The 20,062-nt window shown below is 44.6% G+C and overlaps 1 protein-coding gene across 1 annotated transcript in view; it reads left to right on the top strand.

Moving 5' to 3' along the window:
- TRAPPC9 (trafficking protein particle complex subunit 9) overlaps window positions 1-20,062 on the top strand; it is a 903,391-nt gene that overhangs the window by 433,078 nt on the left and 450,251 nt on the right. The gene's annotated exons all lie outside the window — the stretch shown is intronic.

The following is a 20,062-nucleotide window of genomic DNA, read 5'->3' as shown; positions in this document are numbered from 1 at the left end:
AGTAGAGTTTTGCTGTTTTTTAGTATGCATTCACATAGCTCTTCAAAGACATACAGAAATCTTTAGACCTATAGAAAAGGATTTTTCTAAAATAATTTGTGGCTTCTAGCAAGTCCCAGTTTTGAAATCGGACTCATGTTTACAAATGCTTCAAGTTCCCTCAACCTTCTTAAAGCCTCTCAACCTTCTTTGTGCCTCAACCTTGCTCGTGACCTCCTCTCAGGATGGTCTTACTACACGCCGCCGCCCCCCCATTAGGCCTGAACATTATAACCTAAGGGACGGGGTTGAGGTTTTCATGGAAAGACCTTAAAGAAACTCTATGATCTTGCGCTGTCTGGGCAAATTGAATTGACAGAGTATGTCGAATTACTCAACAATGTCATCAGTCGTGCACAAGGTTACATAGTTAGTAAGGTTGAATAAAGACATCAGTCCATCCAGTTCAACCTGAGTGAGTGTCTACAATTGTCCTTATCCCTGTACATTGCACACTCACATCTGTCCCAACCCTCAGGGAGCCCACAATCCAAGGTCCCCATTTATATACTAGGGCCAATTTTGGACAGAAGCCAATTAACCTACCAGCATGTCTTTGGAGTGTGGGAGGAAACCGGAGTACCCGGAGGAAACCCACGCAAGCACAGGGAGAACATGCAAACTCCAGGCAGGTAGTGTCGTGGCTGGGATTCAACCCAGCGACCCTTTTTACTGCTAGGCGAGAGTGCTAACCACTATACCACTGTGTAACCTAAGGGAAGGGGGTTGAGGTTTTCATGGAAATACCTTAAAGAAACTCTATGATGGGCAAATTAAATTGACAGAGTATGTCGAATTACTGAACAATGTCATCAGTCGTGCACAAGGTTATTGGATAACATGTATCGCCAGCCTGATTGGAATGTAGAAAGAGTGGAGAGAAAACTGCAATGACTCAGATAGGAAGCACACCTTAACTTTTATACTTTAAACTGAGCCTGTATTTGCAGACTTGCTTAGTCTGACTTCTATTAAATGATGGACCACCTTGCATCACGCCTGGGTGCCTCTGCCAAGATACAGTTTCCTCCACTCTGGAACCAGGAACATGGCATTATAACTAAATTATTGCACCCAAGAACTAGCCGACACTAGCTTATGTGCAAACAGGAACTCTTTATTGAAAAGTCACACAGAATTTATACCACACAAAATCAGAAAAGAGCACATTATCCTAAACAATGCTAACTTTAAACAGTAATATCATCAGTACAGCTAATAAACAGCTAGCAGCTAACTCTAACCAAATTAAACAGTGATCTAATTTAACAGTAAGCTAATCAACAGCCGGGGACCCAGACAAGCTTTGATTGGTAGAAGAGCCCATCCCAGACATTCTGGCGCCTACATAGGAGTACATGTAACAGACACCAATGTGACCAGTTTTTATACAAACATACAAACAAATCCAAATAAAACAAACCAGGAATAGTCTTCAGGGCAAATAGAAGGAAGCAGTCCTTCAAAAATCTAACAAAAATGGAAATGCAACAAATAACGGGGTGAATGTGGACAGAAAAGGTCCCTGCAGCCAGTGTCTGTGACAAACCAGCTATGAAATCTGAAAACCTTGAAAATGCAGTAACGCTCTCAGGGGACAGCAATGGCAAGGAAAAGTGTAGACTGATATATTTGCTGACTTGCCTTACCTAGATTATTGCACTAAATGTAGCCCTAGAGGAGATGGTAACAAAATCAACATGCTGCTAAAAATAAAAAGTAGAAAGCACACATTACATACAAAAATTATATATACTGTAACTATAATATATATATATTTACAATATATATTTTAAAAATGTAAGATTAATGAAAGATTTTATATATATATATATATATATATATATATATATATATATATATATATATATATATATATAAAAATATATATATATATATATATCAATATCATTTTTTTTTTTATTACGGTAAGTATATTATTTAAAGAAATGTTTGTTATGGGAGTTTGTCTTGACTATAAATCACATCCCTAACTGGAAAGTAACCATTTATTACTCTATACCTATAAATAATTGCCATGTTTTTAATTAAGGTTTTCATTTTTTTTTTTTTTCATTTTTGCCGTTGGGCTCTTTCAGCCACTTCCTGCCTTCATGCACTTGTGTCAGCCACAGATGGTTACTCTGGACCAGATTGATGGCCGGGTAGTGGCTTTACCTTTTAACTGGACATCATATGACGACCTTCAAAATGGCCGATCGTGCTCACCCCCGGTGGTGGTGGTGTGGTCTGTCCCTCGGACACACCGCATCTCAGATCACTGTAAAGAGCCTATGGCGTAGGCTCTTTACCATGTGAACAGCTGTGTCCAATCACAGCTGATCACAGTGTAAATAGGAAATGCCAGTTATTGGCATTCCTCTCCTGACAGCGTGTGGGGAGAGAAGAGCCAATGAGTGGCTTTTCTCAGTGGGGACATTTGCACTGATAATCAGTGCCGCCTCATCAGTGATGCCCAGCAGTGCCCATCAGTGATGCTAATCAGTGCCATCTATCATTGCAGCCTATCAGTGCTGCACATTAGTGTCTCCTCATCAATGCCCATCAGTGCAGCCTCATTAGTGCCCATCAGTACTGCATATTTGTCCCGCCTCATCAGTGTCCATTAGTGCTGCATATTAGTGGCGCCTCATCAGTGGCCATCAGTGCAGCCTCATCAGAACCCATCAGTTCTTAATATTAGTGCCTCCTCATCAATGCAGCCTCATCAGTGCCCATCAGTACTGCATATTAGTGCCTCCTCATTAGTGCAGCCTCATCCGTGCCCATCAGTACTGCATATTAGTGCATCCTCATCAGTGCCCATTAGTGCTGGATATCAGTGCCTCCTCATCAGTGCAGCCTCATCAATGCCCATCAGTGAAGGGGAAAAATTACTTATTCACAAAATTTTATAACAGAAGCTAAGAAACACTTTTTTAAATTTTTTGACATTTTTTGTTTAGCAAAAAAAAACAAAAACAAAAAAAACCTACAGGTGATTAAATACCACCAAAAGAAAGCTCTATCTGTCTAAAAAAAAAGATAAAAACTTTGGGTAAAGTGTTGCATGACCGCGCAACTGTCATTCAAAGTGCGAAAGCGCTGAAAATTGGCCTGGGCATTAAGGGGATGGAAGTACCCGGTACTGAAGGGGTTAAAAATGACCAAAAAAATAAAAAAAAATGTATGTGAGATTTTAGTGATTGGGTTTGGATGTCCTTTAAATACCCGTTTCTAAATATTTTCTATCTCATGTCTATCAGGACAGCTTAAGCTCGCAACTCCCCCCTGCACAGCGCCGGCTTTGAAAAATACATATCTGCCGCATCGAGTGCCTTTATTACAAAACAACAGACTCTGAATTGCATTGGGACAACCAAGTGTTGAAAGGCCATCTTCTCTATCGAGTGCTCCATTCACATTGTAATCAATTTAGTTTGCTCGGCTGGTCCTCGCGGGGTTCCAACGTCTCCACTGCTCTCCCTAGGCGCTTCCTTTGAGCATTTTAAAGCAGCGAGAAAAAAAAAAAATCCCTTTCTGGTTTGTATTAATCAGATACAGGAAGCGCGTTGTTCTATTCCCGCAGCGGTCTGATGGGCCGTTTCTGCGTACGAAGAGGACATTTTCATTGAAATAAATTTCCATCTGTTTGACACTCTGGAGTTTGGATAACCTGTTTAAACTGCGATGATGAGAAAAAGTTTTAGACAAAGTGGAACTTTTTTTGTTTAGTTGTAGTGGAGTCAGAAGATTTTTTATTCTTTTTTACTATTGTCACGCTTTGATGTCTGATTTTAAGGACTATTCTATATTGCTTAAAGCGTTTGTTAACCTAAAAAAAAGAAAGTAGATCCTGTTCCTTTAAAGCACTGCTTGTGCTGTGTAATGTGGCCCCCTATATCACTTCAAATACCTGGCTGATTCTGCCTTCTCATTTGTAAACTGACCACAGTGTATCATGACTGCTGAGCCCTGACACCGTGGTCAGTTTACATGCGCTGTGTCTCTTGTCCCCCTCTGTCCTCTCTCCCCCTCTTCCTCCCTGCCTACCAGCTCTGTGTCTGTGCTCTCCCCGTCCGCTTCTGCTCCTAAAATTACAGTAAATAAATCACACTATCCTCTCTATTTAATAATGTAATCATTTGTCCTGTGTCTGTGTTTTATAAAAAAAAAAGAGGCTATATGCCCAATTTCACAGTGCCACTAGGCGCTCACATGACCGCCCGCCTCTCTCCTCCTCCCTTCCTGCCTGACGTCAGCGGGAAATCCTCGGCTCCACCCACTGCTGCTGTCAGATGGGGAGAAGAGAGGCGGCGGGTCATGCAAGTGGTGAGCGGCCATCTGCAATGAGGTATATAGCACAGACAAAGAGCAGATTACATTATTATAGAGAGAGGATAGTGTGACTTGGGAACTTTGGGTTAACAACCACTTTACACTGTTCAATAAGACATGAGAAGAATACCCATACCTACCCCTCCCCATATTGGAGCACTGCTGCACCCATAAAAATCTTTATACTTCCCTTTTTCTGGGTGTTTTTGGTAAGGTGACGCCATGGGTGCTCTTAACCTTATTCTCCTATGAGTCTAAGTCAGGGGATGGAGTCATGATTCCCCTGGGTTCACAGGAAGTTGGATGAATGATACATACACTATATTTTCAAAAGTATTGGGACACCCGCCTTTACACGCACATGAACTTTAATGACATCCCAGTCTTATGCCCCATACACACGGTCGGACATTCTGACCACAAAATCCGTTGGATTTTTTTTCAGATGGATTTTGGCCGAAACTTGTGTTGCATACACACGGCTGCACAAAGTTGTCGGAAAATCCAATCGTTCTGATCGTCAACCACGTACATCGGGACTATAAACGGGCCAGTAGCCAATAGCTTTTGTCTCTTAGTTTATTCTGAGCACGTGTGGCACTTTGTCCGTCGGAATTTATGCGATCGGATTTTGTTCTTGGAAAATTTTAGATCCTGCTCTCCAACTTTCTTCGTCGGAAAATCCCACAGAAAAAGTCAGATGGTGCGCACACACGTGCTTATGGGGCATTAGTCCGTAAGGTTCAATATTGAGTTGGCCCACCCTTTGCAGCTATAACAGCTTCAAATCTTCTGGGAAGGCCGTCCACAAGGTTTAGGAGTGTGTCTATGGGAATGTTTGACCATTCTCCCAGAATCCCATTTGTGAGGTCAGACACTGATGTTGGATGAGAAGGCCTGGCTTGCAGTCTCCGCTCTAATTCATCCCAAAGATGTCCTAAGGGGTTGTGGTCAGGACTCTGTGCAGGCCAGTCAAGTTCCTCCACCCCTAACTCACTCATCCATGTATTTATGAACCTTGCTTTGTGCACTGGTGCGCATTCATGTTGGAACAGGAAGATGTCATTCCAAAACTGTTCCCACAAGGTTGGAAATGAGTGCACCCCCCCCCCCCCCACACACACACACACACACTCCTGCTGAGTAATACCTATAACGCTGTAGTCACCACATCCTAAATACAAATAAAAAAAACTGTCCCCTGCTAGCATGCTGCAGAGAAAGTTCCTTGCTCTGTTGCGGAAGCAGTAGTAACTTTGAAGAGGCATGACATGCCCTCTACTGACTCTTTTTCCAGCACGCTGCAGAGAAGGAACCTTGCTCTCTGTGTGGAAGCAGTAGTCTCTCTGTAGAGGACACTTTATTTTCTGTTGGAAGCAGTGGCCTCATTGCAGAGCTCCTGCACATTCTAAACTAAATCCCTTGCCAACATGCTATAGAAAAGGACCCTTATTCTCTGTGTGGAGGCAGTGGTCTCACTGAAGAGGACCAGCACACCCCCTACTGAGTCAGACCTATAGCTCTGCAATCAGAAAAGCTCATGCCCCCCCTCTATATTGACATCTTTGGCTCTGACTGGCGGGGGGGGGGGGGGCATGGTCGAGAGCCCGCTGCTTCCACCAAGAGAACAGGGGTCCTCTGCAGATAGACCACTGCTTTCACCAGGGTCCCTTCCTACGGCATGCTGGCAAGGGACAGACCTTTCTACTCAAGATGTAGCTGCTTTCTAAATAAAACAAACTGTGAGACTTTGCAAACCTTTTTGTTTTGTCGCATCCATAATGTATTCAGTCAATTTAAACTGAAAGTTCAATTGGGCTTTAATTTTAGCAAGAGGAGATGGAGGATTTCTTTTATGTATTTATTTATTTTTACTTTCTTTATAACCTCTTTTATATATACAAATTGAGGAAAGGAAGAAAAACACACACAAAAAATGATTAAATAATAATAAATACAAGAAAAAAAATAAAAATAAAAAATCAAGATAATTACAATACCAACAATTGGAACCCTGGAAACTTCCCACTCTCTTGACTTAACCCATTGACCCACAAAGTTACCCCCCCCCCAGAGCTTTGCCCCCCCCCCCCCAGAGCTTTGCCTCCCAAAGACCCGTAAAGTTCCACAATATAAAATTCTAGAGCTCTCATATAGGATATTTCTTAGTTGCAAAATCCCTCCATCAACCCATCTTTTAAGCTTTTCGTTAAGGCAGAGGGTTTATTAGTGTTGCATTTATTCCTAAAATATTGGAGGCATTAAGAAAAAAAAAAAAAAAGGAAAACAAAGTCTATGAGCCAATTAAATTTCTTCTATATTCCTCGCTATTCACACGGAGACGAGATACTGAGTTATCCTCTTGCAAGGAGAAAAAAAAAATATTTAAGTTGGGAGTGTGTAAATCCTCATTTAAGTCCATTAATGTCGTCTTTGCCGCTCGGCTGTGCGAGCCAGAGATTATGTATAAAGCTTGGTGGCTTTTTTTGTGCAAATAATTGGTTTGGAGTTTGAAAGTGTCTGTTTGTTACGCGGAAAGCGAATGTCGGTTAGAAGCGACATTAGCAGAACAGAGGAGCCGAGTCCAATATTGTCCTTTCATTCCCCGCGAATATCCGCGGACTGCTACCTTGAAGATAAACAATTCATTGTGAGACGGGAAGTGCTCACCCAGCCGTGTCCCGGCACTCCCAGTTGGCGCCAATGTTTTGCTGACCACAGCCAACGTCTAATGTGGAAGATGTCGATTCTGGGTGTGTGTGTTCTTCTTCTTTTTTTTTATTTTTTTTATTTTTAGCTTTTTCAACTTCTTTTTTAACCTCGTCTTTCATAACCTCCGACAAAAATTTGATAGGAAAATTTGTCGAAGTAAAAATAATTTAAAACATTTTTAAAAATATGGAATCACCCAGCCGTGTCCCGGCACTCCCAGTTGGCGCCAATGATTTGCTGACCACAGCCAACGTCTAATGTGGCTTCTGGGTGTGCGTGTTCTTCATTTTTTAATTTTTTTTTCTTTTCCAACTTCTTTTTTAACCTTGTCTTTCATAACCTCCGACAAAAATTTTATAGGAAAATTTGTCAAAGTAAAAATAATTTAAAACATTTTTAAAAATATAGAATCACCCAGCTGTCTCCCGGCACCCCCAGTTGGCGCCAATATTTTGCTGACCACAGCCAAAGTCTAATGTGGAAGATGTAGATTCTGGGTGTGTTTTTTGTTTTTTGCTGACCACAGCCAACGTCTAATGTGGCTTCTGGGTGTGCGTGTTCTTCATTTTTTAATTTTTTTTTCTTTTCCAACTTCTTTCTTAACCTTGTCTTTCATAACCTCCGACAAAAATTTCATAGGAAAATTTGTCGAAGTAAAAATAATTTAAAACATTTTTAAAAATATAGAATCACCCAGCCGTGTCCCGGCACTCCCAGTTGGCGCCAATGTCTAATGTGGCTTCTGGGTGTGCGTGTTCTTAATTTTTAAATTTTTTTTTCTTTTCCAACTTCTTTTTTAACCTTGTCTTTCATAACCTCCGACAAAAATTTCATAGGAAAATTTGTCGAAGTAAAAATAATTTAAAACATTTTTAAAAATATAGAATCACCCAGCTGTCTCCCAGCACCCCCAGTTGGCGCCAATGTTTTGCTGACCACAGCCAAAGTCTAATGTGGAAGATGTAGATTCTGGGTGTTTTTTTTTTTTTTTTTCGCAATTCTAACTTCTGTTTTAACTTTGTCTTTATAGCCTCCGACAAAAAAAATTATAGGAAAATTTGTTGAAGTAAAAGTAATTTAAATTTAAAAAAATATATAGAACCAAAAAATGTGAATAGCATTAAGGAAAATTGATAAAAAATACAAAACTCCAAAACCATATAGATATATAGGTAGGTGCAGAGACTGTGTCTTCCTAAGGCCGCGTACACACGGGCGGACTGTTCGCCCAACTTAGTTTGTCAAACAATCCGACAAACAGTCCGCTCAAAATTTGCATGAGCGGACTTGACCACACACGATGAACGAACAGTCCGCTGAAAGCGTGCGCGATGACGTGAACGGCACGTACGACGGGACTCGAAAAACGACGTCCTATACACTGCAATGCAACCTTCGGCGTGTAAATCCTTTCTGAGCATGCGCGGAACTTAGTTTGACGAACAAGCCTACACACGAGCGGACTGTCCGCTCAAACCAAGTTTCAGCGGACTGTCTTACGGGAATTCCGAAAAACTTTGTTCGTCAGACTGTCCGCTGAAACTGTCCGCTGAAGCCCACACACGAGCGGACTGTCCGCTGAAACACTGTTCAGCGGACAAAGTTGGGCGAACAGTCCACCCGTGTGTACAGTGAACAGTCCGCGGCCTAAGAAAACTGACACCATCCCCGATTTCATTGTGAGGAACATAGTAAGACAGAGAGGGAACCCCAAATCTCCAAATGGAGTTGGGGGATGTAAGTGTGTCAAAACGCCAATTAAATAATAATTGTTTTAAAATAACAAGAATATTTTATTACAATTAGCAAATATATTTAAATTCTCTTCCAATTCCCACATGATGGAGATACATAAAATACAAGTAAAGAGTCTGATGGACCGATGCGTTTCGCAAAGATCCAATGCTTCTTCAGGGTCCTACATAAATAATTCCATTCCTCCCTCCCCCTCCCCTTTTTTTTGGCTTGATACTGTTCCACAATAGAATTATTTATTTAGGATGGTTATATGTAACACTTATATGTAACACCGGAATGGCATGAAACATGGGTGTGCGCTTTCCCCCCTATTTGCCCAATTTGGACATTTTCACTTAGGGGACAGCAAATTTACACTGTTATACAAGCTGTACACTCACTACTTTACATTGTAGACAAGTGTCATTTCTTCAGTGTTGTCACATTAAAAAGATAGAATAAAATATTTACAAAAATGTGAGGGGTGTACTCACTTTTGTGAGATGCTGTACGTGACTATGCTCTTCCTGGTAGGGGGCACGCTGCTTCTGCTGTGGTTAGTCACAGCAGAAGCTGATCAGTGGGTGCCAGCTAGTGGATGTCCACCAGCACCCACCGATCACCAAGGGGAGACACAGGGCGGCGCTCTGCCTATGTAACCAAAGCAGAGCTCCATCCTGACGGGGGAAGTGATGGGGTTTGTTTCCCTGCAAAGCACATCCTTTAGTGAAAGCAGCACACATGGTACACAAAAACACTGGCTAGGCACAAATTTAACCCTTTGATCACCCTAGATGTTTAACCCCTTCCCTGCCAGTCATTAGTACAGTGATAGTGCATATATTTTGCACTAATCACTGTATTCATGTCACTGGCTCCCACAAAGTGTCAAAAGTGTCAGATTTTCCACCGCAGTTATGCAGTCCTGCTATAATTTGCTGATTGCCGCCATCACCAGTATATAAAAAAAAAATATTCCCATAGTTTGTAGACACTAACTTTTGCACAAACCAATCAATATAGGCTTATTGAGATTTTTTTTTATTTTACCAAAAATATGTTGCTGAATACATATTGGGCTAAATTTATAAATACATTTTATTTATTTTTTATAGCAGAAAGTAAATAGCATTTTCTTTTCCATAATTGACTTTTTTTTTTTTGTTTTGTTTATAGTGTAAAAAATTTAATACATAGAGGTGATCAAATACCACCAAAAGAAGGCTCTATTTGTGGGATAAAATCACATAAATTAAATGTATGTACAGCATTCCATGACCGCGCAATTATCAGTTAAAGTAACAGTGCAAAATTTAACACAGTACAAATTTATAAATACATTTTATTTGTGTTTATTTTTTATTTTTTATTTTTTTATAGTGTTATATAGTGTTATAGTGTTTTATAGTTTTTATTTGTTTGTTTATAGTGTAAAAAATTTAATACATAGAGGTGATCAAATACCACCAAATGAATGCTCTATTTGTGGGATAAAATCACATAAATTAAATTTATTTACAGCGTTCCATGACCACAGAATTATCAATTAAAGTATCACAGTGCCATAGTGCAAAAAATGGCCTGGTCATGAAGGGGGTAAATCTTTTGTCAGTCAAGTGGTTAAATTACCTTTATTGTATTTTTTTAATATAATCTTTATAGAAATGTTTCATTATGACAACACAAACAGGTTTGACAAACACATAGAAAAATGTCCAACCTGGTATCCATATAGTGTACAAAATACTAGGCCCGATTGGCCATCCAACAAAGAGGATCTAAGAGACAGAGGTGCCTGTTGCTTGGTCAGAAAAAAACATATGAGTCCAAACATTGCTAAGGTGCCCCCAATCACTCCGTTGTGTATACAGGGAGATTATGGAAGGATATCAGCAGGTCCGGCATGCGACCAAACAAAACAAAAACAAGATAAAGGGAACAAACAAAAAGAAAGAAAACCCCCCTAATAGAGGGCATGCTCATAGGTCAGTGATGGCCAACCTTGGCACCCCAGATGTTTTGGAACTACATTTCCCATGGGAAATGTAGTTCCAAAACATCTGGGGTGCCAAGGTTCGCCATCACTGTCATAGGTATATCCACATTACATAATTTAATTATTATTCCGGATCAATTCTCATTATTCTAGTCACACTCCCCCCTGCTGGAGACCCGCTCATTGGACATGGGTCAGTGGTGCCTGCTATGGTATATTGAATCCATGCAGCCCATATGCTATACCACTTGTCGTACCTATCCCTACACCTCGCCATCCATTCCTCTGCGGCCTTGATGTTATTTACCACCTGGATTTAATCCGAGCGACTAGGTATCTGGTTATTTTTCCAGTAAACTGGAATCAGTCTCCTAGCTGCATTCAGAAGACGAGGTAATACTGATTTTCGGTAAAGGCCGAGAGGGATGGCGGGGACATGCAGGAGGAAGCCAAGTGGGGAGTCAGGAAGGTCTACATCTAGAATAACCTTGATCTGGGTCCTAATATCCTGCCAGAAAGGGCATATCCTAGGGCATTCCCACCATATGTAGGAACGAGCCCCTATGACCACACTCCCACCAACAGTCATCTGAAGACAATGGATATATTTGTTTAAGCCTGGTGGGTACCCTGTACCATCTAGTTAGTACTTTGAAACAATTTTCCTGTATTTTTGTGTCGACAGAGTTAGAGTGTGTGAGACGATATAGTTAAGTTATATGGCTAAGTTGAACATCAGTAAAGTCATGTTGCAAGTCCCTCTCCCATTCCTGAATGTAGGTAGGTCTCCCAAGGGGCCCCTGTGCCTGAAGTAGTTCATAAAGAACAGATATGGAATGTGGGATCGCGTTAGAAGACATGCACAGCTTCTCAAACTTAGTAGGTTTGGAATAGTTTGGTGTGTACCGTATACAGAGGAGGTGGGTGAGCATATGGCATGTGGTAAGCCATGTGCAAAATGCTGAAGCTGCCCATGTCTCCAGCCATCCATTGGAAATCCCCCATAGAGGGCTCTAAGCTCCTCCAGTGGGAGCAATCCCTGATCATGAAAGAACCTGCCACATCTTAACTCCCCGTCTGATGTGCAGGAGCGGAGGAAAAATGGGTGTTGCCCTGGGGAGAACCAATTGAAACCACCTAGGGATGTCAATGGTGAGAATGGGGGGGGGTGGGGGGCAAGCTCTCCTGACTTGTTTAGGGCATCCCAAAGTTTCAAGGCATGGGTGGTCAGAGGGGAGACATAGGCCGACAAGCCTCTATATGCCTGAGGGAGCCAGGGGGTGTGCGACAAGTTGCATCCTGCCAAAAAAATTTCCAACGGTACCCACTTTCCTAGTAAATACCGCATCGTGCCAGTCCAATATCCATTGGAGGGCAGTAGCTTCATAGTAATTGCGTACATCTGGGACTCCCAGACCTCCCATCTGCTTGGGTCTCTGTAAGGTAGGGAGAGCCAAACGGGGGCTCCGTCCCTGCCAAATATATTTGAGAAATGCACCGTTAAGGCTGGAAAAGAAAGACCTGGGTAGTGAGATCTACACCATTTAGAGAACGTTCATTTTTAACCCACTGACTTGGTCCATCCAAGGTACCGTGTGATCCTTCCCCTCCTTGGGCAGTACTGAGATATGGGCCAGCAAGCCCACTGCAGGCATTGCTGTGCCAGAGGCCATCGCGTTAAAATACGTGCATATATGTTTAGATAGCAAGGGAAGGAAAGCACGGTAATAGGCATTTGTGTAGCCGTCAGGGCCCGGGCTTTCTCCTTTCGGGAGGTCCTTTACCACAGTTTTGAGTTCCTCCTGGGTAATAGGAGCTTCAAGGGTCTTGCTGGTTTGGGTTGGAAGTTGGGGGGCTTGGGCTTCCATCAGGTAGGTTAGAATATGGTCTTGTTTTTGATATGCTGCCAGGTAGTGTGGCAGGGAGACGGTACAGCTGGGCATAGTAGTCTCTAAAGATGCCTGCGATCTTAGAGCAGTGTACTACAGGGGGCCCAGTCCCGGATTGAAGTTTATGTACATGCCCTGAGGTCTGTTGTCTTTTTAGGGCTCTAGCTAGAAGTCGCCCACAGTTGTTTCCGTAGGCGTAAAATGTATGTGATATATGACATGCATATGCGGGTGTCTAACAGGTTAGAAAGTTCCGGGCGAAGGGCCTGGAGTTCTGCTGTCAGCTCCGAGGTCAGATGACGTTTGTGTCCAAGTTCTGCCAATTGTATTTTCCACAGGAGTGTGTGAAGGTCTCCCTCCCGTGCCCTTTTAAGCCACGCCCCTTGAGATATAAGTGCTCCTCTGATCACTGCCTTGTGGCCTTCCCATATAGATGCCACCCCCCACCTCAGTAGAGGAGTTTTCGGCAAAGTATAAGGCTATTGACTCTGAGACACATTTAGATGCCACCGCGTCATCCAAGATGTTCTCATTTGGGTGCCAAGTCCAAGATCTGGCGTCGGAGGAGGGTGGATACATGAAAAAAGGGACACCGGGGCATGATCCGATATGGTGATTGAACCAATTGAAGCACCGGATAATGTCTCCAGGGAAAACTGGTCCATCAGTAGCAAATCAATACGGGTATAGACGGCATGCGTCGCAGAATAGTAGCTAAAGTCTTTATCTGTAGGGTGGAGAAGTCTCCAACAGTCAACTAGATGGTGAACTTGTAAGGTCTTCTTGAAATGTTTGAGGAAGGCGTAGGAGTGGGTGGAATGCCCTGCAGATGTATCCAGCTTTGGGTCTGGGCTAACATTGAAGTCACCCCCTAAAATCAGTTGACCCTCCCTAAAATGGAGAGTGAGTCCAAAAGGGAGTCTAAGAAAGCCAACTGGTTGGTGTTTGAGGCATATTTGGTAGCAAAGGTAAATTTGCGGCCTAGGATGGAGCCTTTAATAAAAAAGTATCTGCCATTCGGGTCAATCACTTGGTCTGCTAGGATGAAGGGACAATGTTTGAGATGAGTTGCTTAGGAACCATTGGGAGTACAAATGTGTGGGTAGGCGGGGGGCCGTGTCAGTGCGAAAGTGTGTTTCCTGCAAAAAAAAAGGACCTGTACCATTCCAAGTAGGGGAAGTACCATAATAGTCTCCCAGGTTATCCCCAACCAGCTAGTCGGGGACCCCCACCCAGCACCCCAAACGGCAATAGGGGGGGTCAACGAGCAGCAAGAGGTCCCAAATTCTGGACAAGACTCCTAGGAGTCCACCTATGTGGGGGAAGAGGTACAGCACTAGGTGTGAGCACCTCGGTACAAACCAGCCTGTGAGATCAGGAGGGCACAGTGACATCAAAGATGCGCCCGCCCAGTGCGAAAAAGATCCACAGCAGCAATGTATAATAGTTTCAGAAAGTGCTCTTTGAATAAATGGGGGGACCTGACGGGCCCCACAAGTCGCACCAAGTCAACTCAAACAGTGAAACTTGTAAATCGTTATAGATGCAATTTTTCTTCAGGTTCTTCCCTGAGGCGGGGAATGTGGTGGGGAATGCGGGATATCCCGGTGGGCATCAGTTTGAGAATGGCGTCTGTTCTGACCTCTACGATGGGAACTGCACCACGGAGGTTGTTGGGATTGCATGGGGAGCGGGATTTCAGGTGCAGTTTTCCAATCAGGTATTGTGATAAGTAGGAGACCCAGTTGTTGCAGGAAGTGTGGGAGATTGTCCACAGTGCCCAAAATAACTTGTCAGCCATCTTTAGTCACTGACAGTTGAAAGGGGAAGCCCCACCAATATGGCGACTGGGCATCCTGCAGGGCCTCAATAGAGGTTTAAGGGCTCTGCATTGCATCAAGGTGCGCCTGGAGAGATCCGGGAAAAAGGACAGCTGGGCACCATCAAAGTCCACATGGCGAACCCCTCTGACTTGGGCCATTATGCTTTCCTTCAGGGGATATTTATGCTGCTTGCAGATAATGTCCTGTGGTTTATCAGGGTTGTCTGAAGGTGGAAGCAAGGCCCTGTGGGCTTGATCAATTTCAATATGGTCAGGTGCATCCCGGCCTAAGACCTGTTTAAAGATACCCTGTAGAGAGGGTACTATGTCTCTGGGACCTGTGGCTTCAGGCATACCCCTGATGCGTATTTTAACCCAGCGACTCCTGTTCTCATCCATTTGATCAATTAGAGTCAATCCTGCGATCCTGTCTCTTGCAGCGCTCCTGGAGAGCCTGTAGGGCTGGTGATATTTCATCCCAATTTGCCTCTAACTCCTCCACTCTGCCCCCAATGTTTGCAGCGTCCGCCTGCAGTGCTTCAATGTCCTGCCTTAGGGCCTTCTCCATCCTAGTAGCAAATAGCTCTAAATCTGCTTTCGTGGGGAGGGCCAGAATTTGGGCCCTGAGATCTGCATCTCCCATCGCTTCGCCCAGATTCGTGGGGGCCATGGAGCTGACTGAGCTGGCTGGTAAGGCAGGAGGGGGGAGTGAGGGAGAGGGCGGCTGCGGTGAGGGGATAGGGGATGCCGCGTGTGAGGCCTTGTACTTGCCCGTCTGTGCCATTTTGGAATTCTCTGGGGCGGCGCGCCTCCGGTCAGAAAAGTACAGATCCAGCGTTCCAGATCATTGTTGGGACGTCCATTGAGGTTGCGGGGACGTCCGCCTCTTAGGAGGCATAATTGGGGCTGAAATTCCCCCTGAAAAGGTTGCTGTGGAAGCTGTTAGGCTGGCGGGCAGACGGAGCTCCTCAGACACAAGTCCTCACACGTTCATGCCGCGGCCACGCCCCACCATTATTGTATTTTTCACTGAAATTTTTATGCGCTTGATGATAAACTGCTAATATCACATAATGTAAAAAAAAAAATGGAACTACCACTGTTTTAGGCTCTGCCTTCAGAAAAATTGGTAATGTTTTGGGGGCCTTAAGTAATCTTCAGCCCTAAAATGATTTTCTAAACGTTTGCAAAAATAAAAATAGCAGCCAAAAGGGTTAAAACCGACCCATTATGAGTCTGACACTGATGGCCCTCGAAATACCGAGATGAATCAGCGAGGAGAGTTCTGCGTAATCCAGTCGCCGAGACCTTCCACTTGTCGAGACCTTCCACATATGTCCCTTTCTGAAATACACATGCAAAGACAACGTACCCACGCAGTAATATCGCCACACAAATTTGGCACAGTCTCGGCTTGAACAACGGCCTATAAAAACTTTAGATATTTGCATTTAGATTGAACTGATTTTGTGATCCGTTGCAACGGGCGAGTCACGTGCTGGAGGTTTGTCAAGCCGGGTGAAGGGTTAATAGCGTTCCCTTATAGCCTGGCTTACTGTATTCATTCTAGAACCGAGCATGGGGGCAGACTGGAAATAACAAGATGATGCCAAAACCAGCGATTTATTTTTTCTGTATGGAGCTCGATCTACAAATTGTGCCATTCTTTCTTGACCTCTCGTGGCGCACACCTTCACAACTCGCGAGCCCGTTAAAATGGGATTTTATCAAAAGGGGTCCCCTGGGGAGTACATTGATTTTTACCGTCACAGGGAACTCATTAAAATCCTCTTTAAAATAGGCTTTTTATCTTCTTGCGCATTGTGCAGTCCATCGGCATATGACAGGAAGGCCACATTCTCTTTGCTGTATCCCACACGGGATTCCTCAACTATTTAGAAAAATGTTATTTTGTTGGGGAGGGGGATTAGTATCTTTTATTGTAAATAGATAATTTTGTTGAGCTAGGAATTTTAAAGTAGATTTAAAACCCAAACTGGACGTAACTTTGTTTTCTAAAGCTACACTATGTTGTCATACGTATTGGGACGCCTGCCTTTACATGCACATGAACTTTAATGACATCCCAGTCTTAGTCCGTAGGGTTGAATATTGCGTTGGCCCACCCTTTGCAGCTAGAACAGCTTCAACTTTTCTGGGAAGGCCGTCCACAAGGTTTAGGAGTGTGTCTATGGGAATGTTTGACCATTCTTCCAGAAGCACATTGGTGAGGTCAGGCACTGATGTTGGACAAGAAGGATTGGCTCGCAGTGTCTGCTCTAATTCATCCCAAATGTGTTCTATATTAGGTTTAGATCAGGCCAGTCATGTTCCTCTACCCCAAACTTGCTCCTCCATGTGGACCTTTTGGACCTTGCTTTGTGCAGTGATACTCAGTCATGTTGGAACAGGAAGAGGCCATCCCCAAACTGTTCCAAAAAGTTGGGAGCATGAAATTGTCCAAAATGTCTTGAACTAAAGGGGCCAAGCCCAATCCCTAAAGAGAAACCCCACACCATAATACCCTCTCCACTAAATGATTTGGACTAGTGCATGGAGCAAGGTCCATAAAGACATCGATGAGTGAGTTTGGGGTGGAGGAACTTGACTGGCTTGCACAGAGTCCTGACCTCAACCCAATAGAACACCTTTGGGATGAATTAGAGCGGAGACTGCAAATCAGGCCTTCTTGTCCAGATCAGTGCCTGACCTCACAAATGCACATACACACTCCTAAACCTTGTGGACAGCCTTCCCAGAAGAGTTGAAGCTGTTATAGCTGCAAAGGGTGGGCCAACTCAATATTCAACCCTACGGACTAAGACTAGGATGCCATTAACCAGTTGCCGACCGCCGCACGACGATGTACGTCGATAGCATGGCACGGGCAGGCATATTGGCGTACATGTACGTCCCTTGCCTCCCGCGGGTCGGGGGCCCGATCGGGCCCCCGCCCGGTGCCTGCGGCGGTCGGTATTCGTACGGGAGCGATCCCGGACGAGGGGACGGCCATTCGTTCATGGCCACCCCCTCGCGATCGCTCCCGACGAATAGGAATCCCCCGTGACATCACTTCCTCTCCTGTAATGTAAACACAGGAGAGGAAGTGATGTATTCTCTCCTCCGTGTCGGTATTTTTCGTTCCGACACGGAGGAGAGCGGATCAGTGAGTTGCACCAACACATCCCACACACAGTAGAACATGCCAGGCACACTCACACCCCCCCTTTACCCCCCGATCACCCCCCCAATTACCCCTGCCCCCCAGTCACAGTGACACCAATGTCATTTTTTTTTTTTTTTTTTTTTTTTTTTGCATTGGTGTCATTTGTGACTGTAATAACTGTTAGGGCAGTTAGAGTTAGCCCCCTTTAGTTCTAATGTACCCCCCTAACCCCCCCAATAAAGGTTTAACCCCGTGATCACCCCCCGTCGCCAGTGTCACTAAGGCTGGGTTCACATTGCAGCGGTTTATGAGAACGAATGTGATTCGCACCGCACTGCAGTGCAAATCACATCCGATCTCTGTGCGATTCGAGTTCAGCCATTCGCCGCACCCGCCGCACCCGCCACACCCGCCGCACCCACCGCAAATTCGCACGGGACCCTTTTTTTGGCCCGCAGCAGAATCGGATCGCATGGGTGTTCACACCATGCGATCCGAGTTTGCAGATCGCACTGCGATATGCGAACTGATCTGGGGGTGTCAGTAACATTTCACTGACACTCCCAGCAGTTCGCATAGGGCAGTGTGAACTGCCGCCGGGAGGCATGCGATGCGGGAACCCGCCGCGGATTTGCGGCGTTTCCGCATCGCTCCAGTGTGAACCCAGCCTAATAAGCGATCATTTTTCTGATCGCCGTATTAGTGTCACAGGTGACGCTAGTTAGGCAGGTAGGTATTTAGGTTCGCCGCAGCTTTTTATAGCGCCAGGGACCCCCATATACTACCGCATAAAGCCCCCTGATTGCCCCCTAGTTAACCCTTTCACCAGTGATCACCATATAACTGTTACAGGTGACGCTGGTTGGTTAGTTATTTTTTATAGTTTCAGGGCACCCGCCATTTATTACCTAATAAAGGTTTAACCCCCTGATCACCCGGCGGGTGTCATTTGTGACTAATAACTGTTAGGGCAGTTAGGGTTAGCCCCCTTTAGTTCTAAGGTACCCCCCTAACCCCCCCAATAAAGGTTTAACCCCGTGATCACCCCCCGTCGCCAGTGTCACTAAGGCTGGGTTCACATTGCAGCGGTTTATGAGAACGGATGTGATTCGCACCGCACTGCAGTGCAAATCACATCCGATCTCTGTGCGATTCGAGTTCAGCCATTCGCCGCACCCGCCGCACCCGCCACACCCGCCGCACCCGCCGCAAATTCGCACGGGACCCTTTTTTGGCCCGCAGCAGAATCGGATCGCATGGGTGTTCACACCATGCGATCCGAGTTTGCAGATCGCACTGCGATATGCGAACTGATCTGGGGGTGTCATTAACATTTCACTGACACTCCCAGCAGTTCGCATAGGGCAGTGTGAACTGCCGCCGGGAGGCATGCGATGCGGGAACCCGCCGCGCATTCGTGGCGTTCCCGCATCGCTCCAGTGTGAACCCAGCCTAATAAGCGATCGTTTTTCTGATCGCTGTATTAGTGTCACAGGTGACGCTAGTTAGGCAGGTAGGTATTTAGGTTCGCCGCAGCTTTTTATAGCGCCAGGGACCCCCATATACTACCGCATAAAGCCCCCTGATTGCCCCCTAGTTAACCCTTTCACCAGTGATCACCATATAACTGTTACAGGTGACGCTGGTTGGTTAGTTATTTTTTTATAGTTTCAGGGCACCCGCCATTTATTACCTAGTCTCACTAGTGTACCCCTAAATTTAGGGGTGTCTACTTTCCAAAATGGGGTCATTTGGGGGGGGTTTGTGCCATCTTGGCATTTTATGGCCTTCAAAACTGTAACGCCCTTAGAAAGCCTGAAGGCGGTGCTTGGTTTTCGGGGCCCCGTACGCGGCTAGGCTCCCAAAAAGTCACACATATGTGGTATCCCCGTACTCAGGAGAAGCAGCAGAATTTATTTTGGGGTGTCATTTCACATATGCCCATGGCATGCGTGAGCAATATATCATTTAGTGACAACTTTGTGAAAAAAAAAAAAAAAAAAAAAAGTTTGTAATTTTCCCGCAACTTGTGGCAAAATATAAAATATTCCATGGACTCAACATGCCTCTCAGCAAATAGCTTGGGGTGTCTACTTTCTAAAATGGGGTCATTTGTGGGGGTTTTGTGCCATCTTGGCATTTTATGGCCTTCAAAACTGTAATAGGTAGTGAGAAGTGAACTCAAAAATTTACGCCCTTAGAAAGCCTGAAGGCGGTGCTTGGTTTTCGGGGCCCCGTACGCGGCTAGGCTCCCAAAAAGTCCCACATATGTGGTATCCCCGTACTCAGGAGAAGCAGCAGAATTTATTTTGGGGTGTCATTTCACATATGCCCATGGCATGTGTGAGCAATATATCATTTAG

The sequence above is a fragment of the Lithobates pipiens genome, unplaced genomic scaffold, assembly GCF_037356315.1.
Source record: "Lithobates pipiens isolate NorthernLeopardFrog02 unplaced genomic scaffold, aLitPip1_a1.2 Scaffold_19, whole genome shotgun sequence".
NCBI classification, from domain to species: domain Eukaryota; kingdom Metazoa; phylum Chordata; class Amphibia; order Anura; family Ranidae; genus Lithobates; species Lithobates pipiens.
The sequence above is the reverse complement of the archived record's forward strand: the minus strand, read 5'-3'. Positions and strand labels throughout refer to the sequence as shown.